Genomic DNA, 8,476 nt, shown 5'->3' on the forward strand with positions numbered 1-8,476 from the left:
ATATATATATATATATATATATATATATATATATATATATATATATATATATATATATATATATATATATATATATATATATATATATATATATATATATATATATATATATATATATATATATATATATATATATATATATATATATATATATATATATATATATATATATATATATATATATATATATATATATATATATATATATATATATATATATATATATATATATATATATATATATATATATATATATATATATATATATATATATATATATATATATATATATATATATATATATATATATATATATATATATATATATATATATATATATATATATATATATATATAATATATATATATATATATAGTAGGCAGTAGTCACCTGCCGCCCGGTGGAATACTCCAGGAGAGGTACTTACGGGGATGTAGGCAGTGCTGCAGACTGAGTGATTCCCGTGTCCTCTCTTCCCGGTTCCCTTTGTGGTCTCATTTATACAATTGAGCAGCTGCAGCCTGCCCTCTAAAGACAACTTCTACTACTTCCTACACTACACTACAACACCTTACACTTTTACACTCTTCAAATCAAAATTTAATAATGGCTTCACCACGCCCTGCCTCGGAGTCCCCCTCTGGGGAGGGGACCATAAATGTCCCCAGGTCGGACTGCCCTCTGCTGTCGACCTTGGGTGTCTTGACACTTCATCTAATACTTTCACTATCAATTTCTGCAACATTCGTGGCCTTCGTTCTAATTTTCAATCTGTGGAACACCACCTCTCCTCTACTAAACCTCATCTTCTCTTCCTAACTGAAACACAGTTGTCTGTGACTACTGACAGCAGCCCTTTTCTGTTCCCTCCTACTTGCTCTATCCTCATTTTCAATCCAAAGCTGGATGTTGCGCATACGTGCGTAACGACACCACTTGCTCTCGTGCCCACAATCTTGAATCTTCAGAATTTTCTACCATCTGGCTAAGACTTCAATGTCACTCTCTAACTAAATTCATCTGTGCTGTATACCTCTCACCTAATTCCTCTGACTATGTAAAATTCTTTGACTATTTGACTTCCAAGGTGGAGCACATCTTATCTCACTTTCCTTTGCTGAGATCTCCATTTTAGGGATTTCAATGTTCACCACCAGCTTTGGCTTTCATCTTCTTTCACTGACCAACCTGGTGAACAAACCTTCAACTTTGCTATCCTTCATGACCTAGAGCAGCTAGTGCAGTTCCCTACCCGTATTCCTGACCGCCTTGGAGACACGCCCAACATTCTTGATCTTTTCCTAACCTCCAACCCTTCTGCTTACTCTGTTAAACTTTCCTCTCCGTTGGGCTCCTCCGACCACAATCTAATTTCCGTTACCTGTTCTATCACTCCAGTGCAGCCTCAGGACCCGCCTAAGCGGAGGTGCTTCTGGCATTTTAACTCTGCTAAGTGGGAGGAACTAAGGCAGTACTATTCTGATTTCCTTGGGATGATTATTGTTTTCATGTCAGAGATCCTTCTCTTTGTGCCGAGCGCATAACAGAGGTGATTATCTCTGGCATGGAGCTATACATTCCTCATACTTTCTCTAACCCTAAAGCTAAAAAGCCTTGGTTTAACTCTGCTTGTTCTCGTGCTGTCAATGATAGAGAGGCGGCTCACAAACGGTTCCGTAGCCATCCAACTGCTGAAACTCATGCCCTATATATTTCTGCCCGTAATCATGCCAAATCTATTCTCCAACTTACTAAAACTCTTTCATCAATAGAAAATGTCAAAGTCTTTCCAATTCTAACTCCTCTCGAGATTTCTGGCATCTAGCCAATAATATCTCTAACAACTTTACTTCTTCGTCTTTCCCTCCTTTACTTCATCCAGATGGCTCTACAGCTGTCTCTTCTTTTCTAAAGCTGAACTCTTCGCTCAAACCTTTGCTACCAACTCAACTTTGGATGATTCTGGGCATATTCCTCCTACTCCTCCACCCTCTGACTACTTCATCCCTAAAATTAAAATTCTTTATAAAGACGTTTTCCTGGCCCTCTCTGGCCTTGATTCTCGGAAGGCTTACGGTCCGGATGGAGTCCCTCCTGTTGTTCTCAAAACTGTGCCTGAACTCGCTCACTGCCTGGTCAAACTCTTTCATCTGTGTCTCTACTTCTATTTATCCTTCTTGCTGGAAGTTTGCTCACATTCAACCTGTCCCTAAAAAGGTGACCACTCCAATCCTTCTAACTACCGCCCTATAGCTTTGATTTCCTGCCTTTCTAAAGCCTTTGAGTCTATCCTTAATAGGAAGATAATGAGGCATCTATCAGCTCACAACCTTCTCTCTGATTGCCAGTATGGTTTCCGTAAAGGCAGATCTACTGGTGATCTTCTTACTTTCCTAACTGAATCTTGGTCATCCTCTTTAGGGACTTCGGTGAAACCTTTGCTGTCGGCCTTGACATATCGAAAGCCTTCGATAGAGTCTGGCACAAATCTTTAATTTCTAAACTACCCTCCTACGGATTCTATCCTCTCTGTACCTTCATCTCCAGTTTCCTTTCCGATCGTTCTATTGCTGCTGTAGTAGACGGTCACTGTTCTTCCCTAAAACTATCAACAGTGGTGTTCCACAGGGTTCTGTCCTATCACCCACTCTCTTTCTATTATTCATCAATGATCTCCTAAATCTGACTCAATGCCCTATCCACTCCTATGCTGATGATACCACCTTGCATTATTCAACAGCGTTCAACAGACGCCCAACCCAACAACAATTAAATGACTCAAGGCGAGATGCTATAGGACGCCTAACTTCTGATCTTTCACTTGTTTCTGATTGGGGCAGAGAAAACCTGGTTTTGTTCAATGCCTCAAAACTCAATTTCTACAACTATCTACTCGACATAACCTTCCAGACAACTATCCTCTCTTCTTCAATAACACTCAACTTCCCTCTCCTCTACATTAAACACACTCGGTCTATCCTTCACTAAAAATCTAAACTGGAAATTTCACATCTCTACTCTTGCTAAATCAGCTTCCAAGAAGTTAGGTGTCCTATGGCGTCTTCGTCCATTTTTCTCTCCTCCCAGCTGCTTGCTCTGTACAAGGGCCTTATCCGCCCGTGTATGGAGTATGGCTCTCATGTCTGGGGATCCACACACACAGCTTTACTAAACAAGGTGGAATCTAAAGCTTTTCGTCTTATCAACTCTTCTCCTCTAACTGACTGTCTTGATTCTTTAAGTCACCGCCGCAATGTTGCATCTTTATCTGTCTTCTACCGCTGTTTTCATGCTGTCTGCTCTTCTGAACTTGCTAACTGCATGCCTTCCCCTCCTGCGGCCTCGCTGCACAAGACTCTCTACTTCTTCTCATCCCTATTCTGTCCATCTTCCTAATGCAAGAGTTAACCAGTATCTTCACTCCTTCATTCCCTACACTGGTAAACTCTGGAACTCTCTACCTGTGTCTGTATTTCCACCTGCCTATGACTTAAACTCTTTCAAAAGAGGAGTGTCAAGACACCTCTTACGTTAACTGGACCCTCCTTTTAGATTTTTTGTTTTTCTTTCTCCTACTTTCCTCTTAACAGGGCCTGGCAACCAGCGGATTTTTTTTTTCCAACACTTTGTTTTCCCTTGGCCAGTGCCCTTGTAATGTAAAAAAAAAAAAAAAAAAATATATATATATATATATATATATATATATATATATATATATATATATATATATATATATATATATATATATATATATATATATATATATATATATATATATATATATATATATATATATATATATATATATATATATATATATATATATATATATATATATATATATATATATATATATATATATATATATATATATATATATATATATATATATATATATATATATATATATATATATATATATATATATATATATATATATATATATATATATATATATATATATATATATATATATATATATATATATATATATATATATATATATATATATATATATATATATATATATATATATATATATATATATATATATATATATATATATATATATATATATATATATATATATATATATATATATATATATATATATATATATATATATATATATATATATATATATATATATATATATATATATATATATATATATATATATATATATATATATATATATATATATATATATATATATATATATATATATATATATATATATATATATATATATATATATATATATATATATATATATATATATATATATATATATATATATATATATATATATATATATATATATATATATATATATATATATATATATATATATATATATATATATATATATATATATATATATATATATATATATATATATATATATATATATATATATATATATATATATATATATATATATATATATATATATATATATATATATATATATATATATATATATATATATGACACAGAAATAGCAATCATTCCAGAGAAAAGCAGCATTATCCCTCCTCAGATCCGCTCAACTGGCAGAGACAAAACGCTAGAAAACAAGATACAGATATGAGGTTGTGATCGGAGGAGCCCAACAGAGAAGATAAGGTAACAGCATGAGCAGAAGGATTACAGGTAAGGAAATGATCATGAATGTTAGGTGTATCTCCGAGACGTGTGGTCAAGAATAATTAAATTTGAAGGATTTTGACATTTTCTATTGATGAAGGAATATTTGGCAGGTTGAAGAACAGACTTGGCATGAATTCCAACGGAGAAGATAGGGTAACAGAATAAGCAGAAGAATTAGAGGTGAGGAAAAGGTCAAGAATGTTGGGCGTATCTCCAAGATGATTCGGAGTACGAGTAGGGTATTGCACCAGTTGCTCTAAGTCATGGAGGATAACAAACCTTAAGTCTAGTTTACCAGAATGGTCAGTAAAGGGAGAAGAAAGCCAAAGCTGGTGGTGAACATTGAAATCTCCAAGGATGGATATCTCTGTGAAAAGATAGAGGGATAGAATGTGCTTCACTTTGGAAATTAAATAATCAAAGACTTTACTATAGTCAGAGTAGTTATGAGAGAGGTAGATAGCATAGATAAATTTAGTTAGGGAGTGACTATTGAGGCGAAGCCAGATGGTGGAAAACTCAAAAAATTCAAGAGCATGGGCACGAGAGCAAGTTAAGTTGTTGCGCACATAGACGCAACATCCAGCTTTGGAACGAAACTGAGGATAGAGATAGTAGGAGGGAACAGAAAATGGGATACTGTCAGTTGTCTCAGACAGTTGTCTATAAGTGAGGAAAAGATGAAGTTTCATAGAGTAACAGTGATGTTCTACAGATTGAAAATTAGGTCTAAGACCGCGAATGTTGAAGAAGTTTATTAAGAAAAAGTTGAGGGAGGTGTCAAGACATTTTAGGTTGTTACCTGAAGAGCATTTCGACCTGGGGATATTTCTGATTCCTCCCCCAGAGGGGGACTCCGACGCTGGATTAGGAGTTACAATTTTTTTGAATTTTAATGGAGGAAGAGTGTGTAGTAAGTGCATGTATTTTTATGAGGAGGAGAGTTGTGTTATGGTCAAAGTTATGTTACAACGGAGAGGGCACGGAGTAGCAGTTTCCTGCGTTCATGAACTCTCTCACACTGTCTTCTCAGGGGAATTAACATAAACACAACTAGGGTTTTCGTTATACTAACAGTACAATTATTTACACTACACTAAGATAGTCTTGTACACAGTCCACAGCTCCCTGGCAAGCGCCCGGAGTAGCAAAAGGGCCAGCTTGTGTGATCGCCAGACTCTGTAACTGGCTGCCCTGTGAGGTATCCTAAGTCCTTCATTTGCCCAAACAGAAGCAAAAGCCCCCGCTGTTATCAGTCCATTAAGGGCCTTTGGACGGGATATCTCACCTTGTCTTCTTCCCCAAACCTAGCCAGGAGCTAAGCGTTGTAGATTCACTTAAGGGAAAGCAACAGAGATGAAAGCTTCCTTCATGTTTATTCTTTTATTTTTATTTATTTATTCTTTTTTACCATCACCCTGTCTTGGGTATTAGGCCATTTATTTATTTTATTATTCTTTTAAGACTTTTATATTTCTTTAAAATTACACCTTTTATTTTATTTATTTTTACACACATGTATATAATTTTTTATTGGATTTATTTATTTATTTATTTATTTTATATAGTTTTTTAATTTAACCTTTTTTTGTTTATTTGTTTTAATGTTAACATAAAATATCCACACACATTCTCATGCACGCTTCATTCACACAAGGATCCTATACCTATCTCAAAACTATTGTCCTTTGTCAGGGCATGGGGAAGGAAGGGATAACTCACAATCACACAGGGTGGCTACGTAGCATCACTACGTATTGCATATATACATGAAGGGAAAACATTCACATTAGATCACGCAAAATTGGAATCATACACACTTTCATACTTTTATTTACATACATATATATTTTCAAATATTTACAGAGTGAAGAATAAATAACATAATATATACACATAAATCACAACTCTCTGATTAAATTGGTCTCAGTCAGATAAATCATCAGTCTATCGACCACATCCGGATGTTCGTCACCCAGAAGGGTGGTTTGAGTTGGCGGGAGGCCGCGACCCCAGCAATACGCCGCCAAGGGCCGCCTTTCCTCACGATAACGCACACAGTGAAGCAGGATGTGCTCGACAGATAGGGTGATATTACATGTGGAACACTGTGGTGGAAAGGTGTTGGCGATGTAGGGGAGCATGTGGGTGGGAGGTGCAGCCCATCCTGAGGCGTGCGAGGACCACCTCCTCTCGCCTTGTGGGGCGATTGGAGGAGGCCCACTTGCCCAGGATGGGTTTGGTGGTGTGGAGGTGGAGGTTGTCCCAGTGACTCTGCCACAGGAGTTTTGCTGATGATTTAACAACTGAGAGACATTACTGCAGATCCCGACGGAGTTTCCACGCTCCCTCGAGCTCTGCAGCAGACCAAGCTAGCATGTCAGCCTGTTCATTCCCGTGTATACTGGAATGTCCAGGCACCCAAACCAGCGAGAAGGATTTATGACATGAATTCAGCTTATTAATGATGTTGCTCTGGATTTCATTTGTATCCGTGCGGCCGGACTCTATTGCCTGAAGGGCTGACATAGAGTCCGAAAAAATGACAATTTTTAAAACATAATCTATGGCTTTGTCAATGGCAAAAATTTCAGCAGAGAACACCGATGTATGAGTAGGCAGTCGGAACCTGAGGGCACATTCATTCTACCAGACACTTGCACCCACACATTCACCTGTCTTGGAGCCGTCTGTGTAAAGATGTAGGGATGGAGGGAGGCCAGCGACGAGGGCCCGGAAGTGGTGTTGGAGCTCCACCTCGGTAACCACAGCCTTCTTCCCCTGAAGCCAGTTTGTTTTAAAGGTGGTGGGGCGATGTTTCCATGGGGGAACGGTGGGCAGCACGAGGAGGTCCGCATCGTCCAGTCTCACGCCCGTTTGCTGGCTGGCTATGTAGTCTGACTGAGAGTGGACGGCGGACCGCGTTGTGTAGGTGGTGGTGCTGCCAGACGATCTTGCTTGCTGTGTTACCGAGGGGAGCCTTCCGGGCGGTTTTTATCCCATAGGATAAAAGAAGGGTGTCGCGACGGATTTGCAGTGGTGGTGTGTTGGCCTCAACCTCCATCCGCGCCACACGAGTGCAGCGCAGGGCTCCAAGACACATTCATTCATTCTGAAACACATCCAGCCTCCTCAGTGTTGGTTCCGACGCAGACCCATACACCGGTGAGCCATAGTCTAAATGAGAACGAATTAAGGACTTGTACACCATTAATAAAGATTTTCTGTCTGCTCCCCATGAAGTACCAGAAAGGTATTTGAGGACATTGATTTTTTTACGGCAACGAATGAGCAATTCATTAACATGAGTCTTCCAATTGAGTCTGCTATCAAAATGCAGACCCAAGAACTTGACTGAATTTTGAAACGGTATCGGTTGGCCTTGAAGAGTTAATTGCAAATCAGGTACGTTACGTCTAGTGAAAACAACACCGATACACTTAGCAACGGAAAACTTAAATCCCCATAGCGAGGCCCAATGCTGGACGGAATCAAGAGCATCCTGAATCCGCCCCGCCGAAAATTGTGCGTTAGGCGAGGAGTGCCATAACGCACAATCGTCGGCGTACAATGAGTATTTAAGATTCCTGGGGACGGGAGTTGTTGACAGAATATCATTAATCATTATACAAAATAAAATGGGACTAAGAACACTACCCTGCGGCACCCCGTTCTCCTGGACGAAAACGTCCGAGATTACGTTACCAGGAAGCTTGACAGAGAATGTTCTGTCCTGAAGAAAATTATAAACAAAAATGGGCAAGTTACCTCTGAAGCCATGAGCGTAGAGTTTCATGAGGATACCGTGTCGCCATGTCATGT

The sequence above is a fragment of the Portunus trituberculatus genome, chromosome 48 (genome assembly GCF_017591435.1).
Source record: "Portunus trituberculatus isolate SZX2019 chromosome 48, ASM1759143v1, whole genome shotgun sequence".
Classification (NCBI taxonomy): domain Eukaryota; kingdom Metazoa; phylum Arthropoda; class Malacostraca; order Decapoda; family Portunidae; genus Portunus; species Portunus trituberculatus.